The sequence below is a fragment of the Rousettus aegyptiacus genome, unplaced genomic scaffold, assembly GCF_014176215.1.
Source record: "Rousettus aegyptiacus isolate mRouAeg1 unplaced genomic scaffold, mRouAeg1.p scaffold_m13_p_15, whole genome shotgun sequence".
NCBI lineage: Eukaryota > Metazoa > Chordata > Mammalia > Chiroptera > Pteropodidae > Rousettus > Rousettus aegyptiacus.
The window spans coordinates 7,466,725-7,481,255 of NW_023416290.1; positions in this window are offsets into that span (position 1 = coordinate 7,466,725).

Genomic DNA, 14,531 nt, shown 5'->3' on the forward strand with positions numbered 1-14,531 from the left:
CTCTGCCTCTTCCAGTTTCTGGTGGCTCCGGGTGTCCCTTGCCATCGGCCGTATCATTCCAGCCTCTGCTGCTATTCGCACATGCCTTTTCCCCTTCCTGTCTCCTCTTTTGTCTCCTGTTAGACACTTGCTGTTGAATTTAGGGCCCCTCTGGATAATCCAGGGTGATCTCATCTTGAGATCTTTAATTTAATTACATCTGCAAAGACCCTTTTTGCAAATAAGGTCACATTTACAGGTTCCACCAGGTCCAGTGGTTAAATACTAGAATTGGCCTAGTCAAAAACAAAACAAAACAAACAAACAAATAGAAAAACCTAGATAATGAGAACATAGTTGGCGTTCTGGCAGAATATGGGTGGGTAGAATGTGGATGTATCTTTTGGGGTGCCACCATTCAGCCTTCTACAATGGGCCACTCCATGGCCTCAAGTTCCGTGATACTGGGGACTCTGGTTGTTATCTCAGTTGGCTTTTTAGTTTTACTTTTAAAGCTTTCTTTATAAGCTGATAAGCTCATTGGTCACCACCAGGTGCTCACTATCGGCACAGTTATTCTTTTCTCTTCTGTCAGCTTGCTGTCTAATCTAGGTCGGGTCGGAGAAGTTGGATTTCACAGCGCATTTTCTGGGTGGTCTCCAAACATGTTCTCTGAACCGGATCTCAGTTTCTGATCTGTTCCCATTACTGAGCAGCTGTGTTGGGGCAGGAAGGCTGTGTGGGTCCAGCGCTAATGATTGAGCCTTTGAAGTGTAGGCTGCATTTGTACAGAGGCCTGAAAAGTGAATGCTATAGATTCAAATTTTGACCTGGTCTAAATTATGACCTTAGTGTCTGGATGGCGATTCTTTATTAGTTATGAGTTTTACAAATACCTTTTCTGCATCTGAGGTTTGTTCCTTCTGCCTTTGGGATTGGTGTCTTTTGATCATTCGGACATTTTAAATTTTAATATAAGCAAACTTATTAATCTTTGTCTGGGTATGCAGCAAAAAAATATATAGAAATGTATATCAGAATGCCACGTATATAAAGTTTAAACACAGGCAAAGTAATGCTGTGTGTCACTTGGAGGTACACACATATGTAACAGAAGCATAATCATCTATAATGATTAAAATAATAATAGTTAATAAATAATGAGCGCTAGCACCATGCTAAGGTCGTTCCATTGAATCTTTACAATAACTTTCTAAAGTGGAAATCATCCACATTATTATAATGAAAACACCCAAGATTCGGGGAGGATGAATAAAGTGCCCAAGGTTACGTGACTGATGAGTGACAGAGTGGGATTAAAATCCAGGACTTCCTTACTTTGCTTGGAGTAGCACTCTCACTGCTTCCAAAGCTTTTCTCCCCAAGAAAGCTTTGTTTGGTGCACAGCCTTTAGCTCAGAGGGGCCCAAGGGAAGAGAAAAACGTCACATTTACTTGTTAAAGAAGTTATTGGAAAATCTACATAACGTCTTTAGCTACAAGGCTAACGGAAGTGTATCGCTCATTAGGAAAAGAAGAATTAAAATTAATTACGTCGGGCAACACTATCTTCCCCCTTGTCTCCGCATGGTTCCCTGCTCCTTGTTGGAGGCTGTTCCCTCTACCCTCACTCACTCTGTCCACCTGTGAAGAAATCACCATTAATTTTCCTTGAGACTCAACACTTGTTAAGAGTCCTTGCCTTGCAACTAATAAGTTTTATGAACAGTAGTCACTGGAGACCTGATATGCTTCAGTTCAGAGGTGGTACAGCCCAAGTGTTTATGAGCCATTTCCGTAAAACAGGAAATGGCTTGTTGTTTTCTGAACGGTTGCCCTTGAATTAATCTCCTTGCCAAAAACCACAGGGTGTGTAGCTGCTACCTGGTTTCATAGATGGAGGACCATAGTTTTTGCCTCCTGTTCCCAAATTTCAATGTCATTTCACAGAAGACTCCCTGACAACGGCAGTTCCCATGGATGTTGTTATTTATGTTCTTCGTAAGATCCCTGAAAATTGGGCCTTGAGACCTGGAGAAGGGGTAAAAATCACTCCTCCTCTCCCATTCTGCTCGACCACTTGTTCACACAAGGTTACATTTTATTCTCTGTTTTAGTAATAATATTAGCTAATATTTCTTGAGTGTTTATCCTGTACCAAATCCTAAGCTTGAGAGGTATGAGCTCTGAGACCCACCCTAGGAGACAGGCACGGGAAAAGATTGCCACGGAGAGGAGGAGGAGAACATGCTGTGCAATTTGGGCCGCTGTGCCGGTGGTTCTGGGAACGTGGGCATGAAGGAGCTTTGCTAGACCGAAGTGCCGGGAACGAGGGAAATCAGGAAGCAAGTGGGGGGATGAGGATATAGGGCTGGACCAAGCGAATTTGTCAACTGCTTCTTAGGACTTCCCCTCTCAACCTTTGAAATAGAATTCTTACTGTTCGATCTTTGCTGCAATGATTCATTAATTTCATTTACTCTTTCAGCATGTATCTTGACACAGCTGTGACACTTACAGTACTATGCGTGGCACTAGGAATACCAAAAGAAATTAAATGTGTGCCTGACATAAGGGAGCTTATTGTTCAGTGGGAACGGCGAATGGAGTGGCATTGTAAGGTGGTGACTGATAGCCTGGTTTGTGGACCGAAAGAAAATGGGTTTACACTGAGCTCCACACACTCAGGCTGTAGGATCACAGGCAAAGCATGTGATTCCTCTAAGCCTCAGTTTCCACATCTGTAAAACTTCACGCTTAATAGGAGCAGAAATAATGCATGTCAAATATACGAGAGTTCCTACCATGTGATAGGTGCTTAAAAAATGTTGACTATTATTATTATGTAAGGAAGTAATTGCCTTTCATTATAAGAGGTGCTATAAGGGAGGTGCACTTTATGGAAATGAATTCTGTAGTGATTACGAAGAGATTCCTAAGTGTGTAAAGACTGGATCCAAAACATAAGTGATTACAAGTTTGGCAGGCAGACAGCATGGAGTTGGAGAGGCTTCGCAGAAAGAAGCAAAGGTGTAGAGATTGCAGGGAGCGGGCAGTGTGTTTAGGGGTCTGCAGTTCGCCTGGTTGGAAGGAGGAGAAGGTGAAGAAGAGGTGAGTTTGGAGAGGGAGCTCGAGGCTGGCATCTTGAGTCTCACGGGCCCGGTAAGAAGTCTCGTTCCTCACAAGTTGCTTGAGATCACCGAATGAACGAAATCACAAAATTGTCTGCTATGCCTCAAAAAAACCAGTGGGAATGATTTTGGGTTGACAAAAGATTTTTAAAACCACAAAGGTGGTTATTTTCCGAAAGGAAAGCAATCTATGGCAACAAGCTTTGACTGCTTGTCAAAGGATGAAATATTTTCCGTAGTAAGGGAAGGAGGAAAGAGAAGGCCAGATGTCTGTTGTTCAAAACATACTCATCGTGTTCTTTGTATTACTTCTCTTTCTCGGCTTGATTCCTTACCCCCAAACGGAAGAAAAATTTAAGCCTCAGCAAGCAAAACAGGAATGATGTTGATGCGTTGAGAATTTTTCTCTTTTCTTTCCTCTCCTCTCCTCTCCTTTTGCTAAATCCACAAAAATCTTAGCACTTGCAGTGTTTCTGCGGTAGTTACTGCCTCATGCCAGACAGTGCCTTGGATCACAGATGACCTCGGAATGAAATAGGACTTTGGGAGGCCAAAAAATAGCCCGGGGGCCGGAACATAACATCTATTGCCTGTGCAAAGTGACCTCCCGCTCAGGACCAGGAGTCGCTCTGGTTCTCTCGGACGGTTGGCGCCAGCAAGGACAGGCTGATGGCTCCTGTTTCCCAGCACTAGAGTCGTTCTGGCCGAAGGTGTGACGTGAAATCGCGTACAAGAAAAAAGTGTGGCGTTGCATTAATCAGATGGCGATGAGGGATGGGTTTTTCTTGCTGAATTTTCAGCTTAAATTAAGGTTTATCCACTTTTTTTGGGGGGGGGGGGTGTTAATTATAAGTTGTTTTAACTCTCATTGAAAATCTTCCTGAAATGTAGACGGGCTGCCTTGTGAACCCCGTGGGAGAAGGCACAAGGGGATCACAAAGCTCTCGAGTCACTTATCACACCCGAATGCTGGATTCAACCAGCCGGCGCCCTAAATGGCGGAAGGGCAGCCAGTCGGCGATGCGTGCCAGGAGACGGTTTTGCTCTCCTCCTCGTTATGGACTGAACTGTGTCCCCCACAAGTGACAGCATTGGGAGGCAGGGCCTTTGTGGAGGTAAATGGCGTCCTTGTAAGAAGAGGAGGAGACACAGAGCCGCCCGTGCATGTCACACGCAGAGGGAAGGCCACGTGGACGCACAGCCAGAGGAGAGGCCGCTACGGGAACCAGCCCGGCTGGGCCCTGGGCTTGCTCTCCCAGCCTCCAGGACCACCGGGAGACACGTCTCTGTCGCGTAAGGCACCCAGTCTGTGGTGCTCTGCCGTGGCAGCCCCCGCGGACTCCTACACTCCCGAGGATGCGATTGTGGTGAAGATAAGGAAAATAAGGAAAACTTTCATTTCTTGAGCAATGACTATGCGCCTGGCTTTGTGCTTGGGAGCTTCGCGTCTGTCATTTAATCTAGACCACAATCCTGTGATGGGAGCTTGGCTCATCGGTTGGCACTTTCTGCCGACGGGAGAGTGGAAGAATGCACCGGCTAGTGGCCCTGACCCCCCGTGAGGTGTGGCCATTCAGGGCATCACAAAGTGAAAAGGTTATGTTTAAGGCAGTCATGAAAATCATGTCACTAACCTAATTCATTGGTCTGAATCTCCGCATTCTGATTTTTAGATCTAAGGCAATAAGCTTGTCACATACTGAGTATAGAAGTTGCGCTTAACACCTTAATCTGGTTTTACCCAGCACGTCTAATACCAGGGCTGTGCTGCTGTACGAGCTCCCTCCCGCCAGCAGAGGGCAGCCTCCGCCTGCTAAAGGAATGAGATCATCCCTTTCTGTCCACCACCCTTTGCGGATCTCAAAAATACGCTAACGTTTCCCCCTTCTTTCTGATATATTTTTTTTCCGAAAATCTATTACTGAAATGTAAAATTGTGTGGTTTGATGAATCTTGGTGAAAAATCATCTTGAAAAAAATTATTTTTGATAAAGCAAATTCTGCCAAGGAGCTTTTGACATGGCTCTTTCCCGGAGAAGGATTCTCTAGTGTTAGAGAAAAATGAATCCTGTTTTATTTTTGTTTTATTTTTGCCATTGACTTTTAATTTATAGAAAATGTCCCATATGTAGAAAAGTACAGAAGACATTAGAACAGATAAAGGAATACCCACCACTCGGAGATAGGAAGCAATTTATATTAGATTTTAATTTGCATTTCCTAAGCACTTGGAAACTTGTCATATTCACTAGCAAAATCTGAGTGAAAGTGATGAATGAAGGAGACGTAGAAGAGACGTCAGAAGTTTGGAGTTGTCATTCATACATATTTCTAACTTATCGAAAGATGGTGAAAACATAGCTTTAGGTACATAAAAAGAATATTGTTGGGTCAGACAATTCTTCCTGCTCCTTGCTTTATGTAACTTGGGCAAATTATTCACCCTTCCAAAGCCTCAGCTTCCCCACCTATGAAACGTGGACTAATCAGTGTGCCCACTTCACAGGGCGATAAGGATTTGAGATGAATTGCATGTAAAGTACTTAGCACAGCATCTGGCACATAATAAGTGTGCAAGGACATTATTAACCGCCTTAGGCTTCATTCGACTTCTTCATGTTTGCAATGAGGGACTTAGAAGGAACCTCTAAGTCCACGATCAATTGAAGATGCCAAGCTGTATGCATGTCCAGCTTGTATTGCTAATGCCATGGTGGGCTGGAGGAGTTGGAGCAGAGGGAACCCTGTTCTCTCCCTGTCAGGCACATAAGCGGTGACAATCGTATGTGACACAAATCTGCATTATCCGATTGGTAGTAAAATATCTCCAGGGCAGAAAGGTGATGACTCTCACTCTATTGTGTTCTTTCATGTATTTTTCTCCTAAATTCTTATAAGGGTAGGGGACTATATTTCTATGTTCAAGCCAATTCAATTAGAATCATTTATTGGGTGCCTAAAATATATAAGCACTTGCTCGCCCTTGTGAGAGAAAGACAATGAAACACAAAGTCTCCCTGCTGTGAGACTGTAACCTAGTAGATGAAGATAAGATATGGTCACAGATATACAAAATGTAAGAAAGAAGGTGGTAAATCCCATGAGTAAAATTTACTCTGAGAGGACAGAGAAAAATGTTAAGACTCTGTACAAATGAGCCTTCCAAGCAGGTAGCATTGGAACGAGATGAGACGGGGCGAGCGTGGGCGTGAAGACGGGAACACTGTAGACAGACAAGGGGTCAGAAGCCGGCAAGGCTGTATCCGTGGCCCGGACCGGTTCAGGCAGAGATTTCAGGGTGGGATGCGGCAGGAGATAGGACTGAAAAGATACATCGGAGCCAAAATGTGGAGGGCTTCAAATGCCAAGTTCAGGACTTCAGACGTCATGAGGGGTGCTGAGGTCGGACAGTGTTTGGGGGGACAGCGCAGAGAATGGATGGAGGGCGACGGAAGCAGGAAGAAGAGACTGTATCAGCAAGTGACTTCCGTGGTGTACTCGGAGGGGTTTCAGACCCAGATCACGATCCCAGTGTTAGAAAGAGGGCATGGATGTGAGAGACATTGGAGGATGAGTCATTCATTCATTCATTCATTCTCCCTTCCTTTATTAGATGCCTGCTCTAACCAGGTACCTGCCTTCTATGGGGAATTCAAAGAGAAACTAGAGGATCCCCGATCAGAGTTCGGGGGAGATAATTTAATCATTACTTAGAATTTCAAGGGTGTTTGTCATGCTGGTGGGAAAGAGGTGGCTATTGAGGAAATGCGAGAAGTGGAGGACAATAATGCCATTGACAGAGATGGTCAGTAATGTGGAGGCGGAGGACCTAAGGGAGGAAGATGCCATCGCCTTGGAGAGGGGTTTGGCATCTGGGTCCTAGTAGGCGGATGAACACATGGATAAGAATGAAAGAATGCGTTAATGCCGGGAGGAATGTCGGAGGGAGTTTGCCGCCCTCCGTGACCCGGATGCGTAAGCAGTCTATCATAAAGCCTTACTCTATGATTAAACCTCTCTGAGCAAAGCCGTCTCTCAGTATTCTAAAACATTTTCATAATCAAGGGCAAAGAACGAAAAGTAAGATTGGGAACTTAGTTTTTAATTCTATAGACCAGTATGGCGCAATTCAGAATGATAAAATCAGCAGCCAAAATATGCAAACAGAAATACTTACGCTGTGTTTTTCTAACATCTTTTAATATTTTTTCAACTTTTAAATCAAAATTCAGTTGCTCTGGACTTGTTTTTTACCCAGTGTTTTGACTTTTTTTTTTAACCTCTGATGTTATGCCAATTCTGTGTGTGTGGAGAGAGGAGACTGACTCCATGTTAGACTTCTTTATACAACTGCTTGATTTACTGTTAGAGCAACTTTCTTCCTATAAAACATTTTTTTAAACCCCATTTGTTTTATTATGCCACCCTCTAATTTTTCTAAGCATCGATGAGGGTTTTCCCTGAAGAGAGCTCTAGAGCTTAAGAATGAAGCTTCTGACCGGTCCTGACAACTTGATTTCATCTGAGTCAAGTCTAAGGATTTGAGGATTAAAAGGATCAAGCTGAATGATGTCCACAGACACAGGTTATCCTTCACTTTTGAGACCTCGGGATCCCAGGACTCCACAGGTTGCCCAGCAGTGCCCTCTGTCGTTTGGGTGAAAGAGGCAGTCTGAGACCCTGCGTCGGCCTTGGAGCCCTGCGTCCTGCCCTCACAGAGGATTCAAGGCCTTCCCTGCGGCACAGCTCGGTCTCCGTGTGGTGTCGGTGGGTCAGTACGCCCGCCGACCCCAGGGGAAGTCGCTCCTGATTCAGAAGCTTCGGAGAGAGACAGAAAATCTGAGATCATCTAAATCACACCTAGATAGCTTTGTCTAAAGGATATGGCGTTTTCCAGCATAATTTTGTTTTAAACAGATGTGTAGAATCATCTCATGTAAACGTCTGTCCCAGAAAGAAGCTGAAGATGAAGTTTCTGCTCCAGATGATGGCGGCTATAAGGAGTGACCCTGCCGTGGCTTGTTCCGCTGGGACCAGGCTTCTCTGGCCACCTCCATGGCGGAGGTCCTCGTTTCAGGAATAACGGACACGGGGTGTGGACCGTCATCGTCACAGTCGTACCGCTCGCTGGGTTACCGTCCCGCCCTTCCCTGGCTCTGTGCGGCTGAGTTCCAGAACAGAGTCTGCACCTTTTGCTTACGTGGCACTGAGTGTGCAGGGTGGAGGCCGGGCAGCCTCCAGCTGCACAGCGTGTAGCTAGTTGGTGTCCCTGGAATCTCAGTCCTGCCATATTTCGTTGGACACAAAACGTCCATGGGCTTCCCAGGGCTCTTCAGGTGGCAGAAAGAGCCTGCACATTCTAGGAAATGGAGACCAGTGCTTTTAAAGAGGGACAGCCTGTCGTGAAATTAGAGACGGCTCTGGGACATGGTAGGTTTGTGGGGAAGCCACACCTAGGTTCCAGCCCAGTCTGCCACCGCATCGTCAGTGTGGTGTAGAGGAAGTCACATGACCTCTCTGGGCTTCCAGACAGTGTGAGGAGCTAACTGCAGGCACGGCTGATTAGGCTTAGCAAGGGCAGGAAAAAGGGAGAACCGGCTCCGACATGCAGGGTCTTTACAGAGAGGAGATGCAGGTAAAATGTCTCGAACCTGGTGAAGAGACTCGGAATACCGAGAGGCCAGTCCGGGTCTTCAGCCCCTCTCCACGCGTGCCTCAGCTCCGATGCGTGTGAACACACGAGGATTTCTAGGATCCTGACAAAACATGGTCGCCTAGTGTGCGGTTCTCACCTGTTACCTCATTTTTTCAGGGTGTTCGAAATTGCAAGAATCATGCACTAGAGGCTATTTCTCCTTGTTTCAGAAAGATGAAGAGCTCAATCGAACAGTGAGACGTTTACTCTGGGATTCTCTCACGGCCTGCGGCCTTCGATCCAACCCTAGTGATTTAAGGGAGCTGAAAGGGCCGTGGCGAGCAGCTGCTGTCTGCAGATTTTCTTTTTAGTTAAAGCAAAAACATGGAGACATAATTGTCTTAGATAAAGTATCGACTGAGCCAGTTTGGTGAGTGGTGGGGGTGGGCTCGGAACCCTCATTGAGAAGTGCTTCTGGGGCACCCCTGGCCCACGTGGTCTCTGAGCAACGCATACAGATGAGCCGGTAATCGCAGGTCTCAGGAAAGCCTCTGTTTCACCAAGTACACACACACACACACGCACGCACGCACGCAAACACACACACTGCATCAGTAACAGCCACGGCACTAATGTAAAGCGCTATATGGGCAGTCACTAACATTTATCGAGTGCTCACTGCGAACCAAGACCTGAACTAAGCTTTTTATGTACGTAACCTCATTTACTTCCCTTTAATAGTGGATACTGTTGTTATTTCCATTTGTACAAATGGAGAAGTTGAAATTTAGAGAAGCTAAATAACATCCAGAAATCACCCGGCTGTGGAGTGCTGGAGGCAGAACCGAAGCCCGGCGTCTGCTCTCGTAATAGAAGGATGTACAGACGATGAACACACGAAAGACCAGCCCAGGTCCCACTCTGCAGCGAACTGTTCGTAACATCACCATTGTGTAGCTTTCCAGATTTTCCCCTATCTGTCATATATAAAATATGTATATTCGACCTGTTTTTTTGTTCTTTTTTGTTTTTTTTTCATTTCATAGCCTAGAAATATGTCTGTGCGATCGGAGTTTCCATGACAGGCAGGGTAATGGTCCGGTCACTCCGGGTCCTCCGCAGCAGAAAAGCGCCGAGCCGGCTTGGTGCCCGCAAAGCGCACAGGCGATGGCTTCGTGAAATGCAAAGCTGGGCACCCGAGTGGATATCAAGACCACAGAGTCCCCCGGCTTTGAAACCTCTTCCAGCACATTCTCACATTCCTGCGTTTTACAGACAGGGGTAATGAGCCCAGGAATTACCGCCCTCCAGCTTCGGGGGGAGTGAAACAGGAAGGGTTGTTTTGCGAGTAACGCGATGCCAGACAGCTGGCCCGACAGGCAGCGGCGGTGCCAGGCCTCCTGCGAAGGCCAGCGCCGGCCCCCGCCTCGTCCCCACCACCAAGTGTCACGGCGCCCCCCAGGCTGGGGAAGTCTGTCCTTCTACAGGATGTACGGCTGCAAGAGGAAAGTGGGTTTTACTGGCTTGTGGTTTCTTAGGCTCCCAGGACGTCGACTACAGCCTGCGCGTTGGCAGCTGAAGAGCCCAGGAGAAACCACGAGGTCGGAATTGATTAGTTCCTGTTGGTCCCCCTCTTCCGCCAATATCAGTACCTGTCTCTTGATAAATAGACACGTGGACACGGTCCAAACACAAGGTCCTCAACAGCAAGCAATAAAAATGTGCCTTGACCCACTGAAATAAATTGTACCAAATGGAGTTATTGTTTCCATTTATTATTTATTAGTCATGTCCCATGGAGCGGCTAGTGGAATAAATATATTTTTTTTCCAGTGGAAAAGGAATATATGACCCATAAAGAGTAACTGCACAATCAGATGTAATACCGATCACAGAACAAGTATGCCTCCAGGCTTGGGCCAAGTTTAATTCTCGACCTGGAGGAAAAGTCCCGTGCATGTTGAAGTATCTCTTTCGCCACCGAATCCCTTTCTCAGCCCGTACCTCAGAGTCGTCTGTCCTCTTCTTCCCCTTTCTGCCACCGTAACAAATTTGCTAGTGTCTCCTTCCCAGAGCCATAGTTAAAGAGATGTTGACGAGGCCGAAAGGCTTTGAAGAAACCGAGTGGTCCAGGATGGGTTCTTAATTGATTCAAAAGAATGGCCGCTTCGATACAATATTTTATTTGAAATGAAAGAAAACGTGTCACCGAGCGACAGTGGCAACTTATTCAGCATCACTGTCACATTAGGATATCTCAAGGACGTACTGAGAATTCGGTTAATTTGTCTCACACCTAAAGACGACCTAGAAGAAAATGGAATAATTTACGTTTATTATCGCCTGGCATTTACTTGATAATTTAGTAGATATAACAGCAGTATTAAAGATCAACAAAGCGGTGAACGCTGGAGCTAGATTCCTCTTTTAGCCACAGAAGGTGGTGTAGCGAGGAAGCGCTCGTTGGTGTTCCAAGCCTTCTCGCCATTAGAATAACGCATGCAGGACCATCTGCCTTGTTCTGTTTTATAACGATCAGAATCAAGAGTACCATAAAAATGTGGGTTCGGGGTAGGTAGTGGCCTCCCCAGGGAGCCTGCTAGAATGACGCTGAGTTGCCCTCTAAGGTCCATGGTGCTTCTGTTGACCTCGGACTTCAATGACACGCTGTCTGCAGTCAGAGCGAGCTTTCTGAGTGGTCGCCAGCCCCCTGTGTAAACACTCCAGTGGCTCCACTTGGCTACAAGGATGAAGTACAAAGTCAAGAGCGTGGCTTAAAGAATTCATCTCACCCCTCGCCCTTTGCCCTCACTCCCCTCCCCAGGCATACCGTGAGCCACCACGTGTCTGTCATCCTATCCAGGCCAGGGTGCAGGCTGGCCCTTCTGCCTGGGCCCCACGGTCTCCTGTCCTGGCCCCCGGCTGATCTTTTCTTAGGCCTACACTTCGAAGCCACTTCTCAGCAGGTGCCTTTCCTGCCTGTGGTAGGCGACTCTCGTGTGTGCTCCCTTGGCCCCTGTGCCTGCCAGGTGTAGTCATTGCAGGACCCGCCAGAAGGCCACGTCCCCTCCTCCTCAGGCCGCCGCCTTCTCAGGCCGTGTCCCCGCTTCCCTCTGAGCTCCACCGCTGTTCAGCTCCTGCAACCCTGGACCACGCCTGCCTGGGCGTGTGCGACAGCGAGGGAGGGACCGTAGGGCAAGCCATCGTCCTTTATTCCTCACTGAACTACCACATAAGGGGGCATGAGAGCATCTGAATTTACCAAGATTTTGGAGCGGCATTAGAAATCTATGTCGCAGCAGCAGAAACGACCTGTACAAACAAACGTCAAACAGCCCTGGGCGAAAAGTCCTTTGGCACCTTCCCTCCGCTGGGAATTTCTCACTTTTCTTAGAAGTTCGACCCTCCTTTTGAGGAGGATGTCTTCTTTCTCACTCTGCCCTCTCCTCATTGCCTTCCTTCCCCTCTGAAATCCCAGTTCCTTTTTTTTTTTATTTTTTTAAATTTTAAAAGAATGATTGCTAGCCAGTGTGATCCTTTCCACACACAAGTCATGGTTCAGTGTACTCAAACGTTGACATCTCACTCAGCATAGAAGTCAAACCCTTAGAGGCTCCTGATAGTTTGGGAAGGTCCTGTGACCTCTCGGACGTCACCTTCCGCTGCTCTGCGAGGCGTCCCTCCGCTCCCCTGGCCCAGGTCTCCTTGCCGTTCTGAGGACCTGCAGGCTCGCTTCCTGCTCACGCCTCTGCGCTGCCCAGTGCCTCTTCCTGGGATGCCGTTTCTCAGATGGCCACATGGTCACTGGCCTCACCCCCAACGAGTCTTTTCTCAGCCGTCTCCTCCTCGAGAAGCCCATCTCTGACCGTCCTCACGGACGGCACCCCCAGCACTTCGGTCCTCGAAATCGTTGTCCGTGGCCGTGGTCTCACCTCACGAGACTGTAAGCTCCAGGGAGCAAGGGTCTTGGGTTTTATTTACCGATGGATCCCAAGAGCCAATGTAGCACAGAGCGGGCTCTCAGCAAATACTCGTGAGGTGAGCGGGCCCCCGCTGCCTCATACCCCTTTCCCGTCCTCACCTTCAGGGCGTTTTCCCCAACCAAGACTGTTCCCACCCTAACGGTCTTAGCTGATACTTTTTTGTATCTTTTATATTTTATTCTATTGAAATTGCCAATTTTCTCACTTATTACCTCCACTAGACTGTCTTTTAGTTCTTTGAAGGTGGGACCTACACATCTTGCTATTGCTGAGAGTATCTTAATAATGCTTGGTTGGCTTATAAGAGATTCTCACTAAGTATTTGTTGAAAAAATAAATACTGATGCTCGATAATTATATAGTGCTTTATATACAGAGGACTTCACTCCTCCCACGGAGCAATGATATCATTCCCATTTTTAAAACTAAGGAACTGAAAGCTCAGTGAATTTTAGTAACTAATTCAAGGTCATGCAGTAAGACGCAAACTGAAGTCGAGTTTTTCACCTCTCCATCCCATGTTTTTCTGTTATTCTGCACTGCTTCCCCCTTCTCAGACCCATGATGATCCCGGGACGCTAACTAACTGTATTTGTTACTGTGTTCAAACGATGCCAGGAGGCTTGCTTTGATAGTCCATTAGCGTCAGCATCAGAAACTTTTTCTTCCCCTTGGGGACCATAAGCAGGCATACCAACAGGTCGCGTAACCACGTCTCCTGAGGCAGGTGTGTGCGAGGTGTGTGCGAGGTGCTCTGAGTTACCCTAGAACACTGGCCTCCCCAACGGCAAAGTTGTGTCCCCATACTTTCCATCTCAAGAGCTTTGACTCTTGGCCGGAATCCAGAAATTCCTCACCAAAAATTCACTGCGTGCGGGGGAGGTATATATCCGCAGGACGTTTTTCATTAGCAAAAATTAATTTTGTCATCTAAGTGAAAGTTAGCTTATCTTTGTTTTTGCTGTCATTTCTAAGACTTCCTACTTTTAAACCACATCTAGTTCTGCAAACACCTCTTTTTGTAAACATGTGTTTCATTTTAATATTCTTTTGCTTTTATTTTTTCACAGATAGATATTAAAGTAAATTTTGTTTAGATTTTCTCATTTATTTACACCGTGCAGATGAACATATTTCTTTTTCACAGTCCTTTGGTATCCAAGTGACGTGCCCCAGGCTGAACACAAGCCAACGGCAGAGTCGGCATTCCAGAACATCAGCTCTCTGAACGTTTGGTCATGGGTCCTTAAGAAACAAGCCTTGTGAATGTCAGTGCTATCGGCGTTGACCTTCGTTTGGAGACTTCCTCTGCGCTGTCCAGTACCGCCAATGTGTGTGTGCTGTTTCCTTGGCTTGACGTAGGAATCAAAGCAGCAAATTTTATTTCTAAGACAAGAGAAGGGGTCTATGCCAGAGGTTTAATTATAGAATTGGCAGTTGCTGGCACTGCTCATATTAGTGTTTGTTTCTTTGACACTTACCATTCATATTTAAGCACTGTGGCCACTAAAGAAGGTGACGAAACCTTTTGCGTTGTGTCTCCTTGAAACACCTGACCCATAGAGGTAAGTCACGCTGTGCAGATCAGCCCCGAGCTGTTGATTCTCTGAAGCATTTCTTAGTATATAAGGCACTACGATCCTGGACTTTTATTGACCGCCAAAAGTTTCCCGTGTTCTCTAACTTGGTTCAGTCATGAAAATTGAGAGCAAATGTCTTCTTAATTGTTGGGAGTTCTTCAGAAATATTGGTTCCCTGTCTTCTATATGAGTACAGGGATATATCCCAAGTTAATGACTCTGTA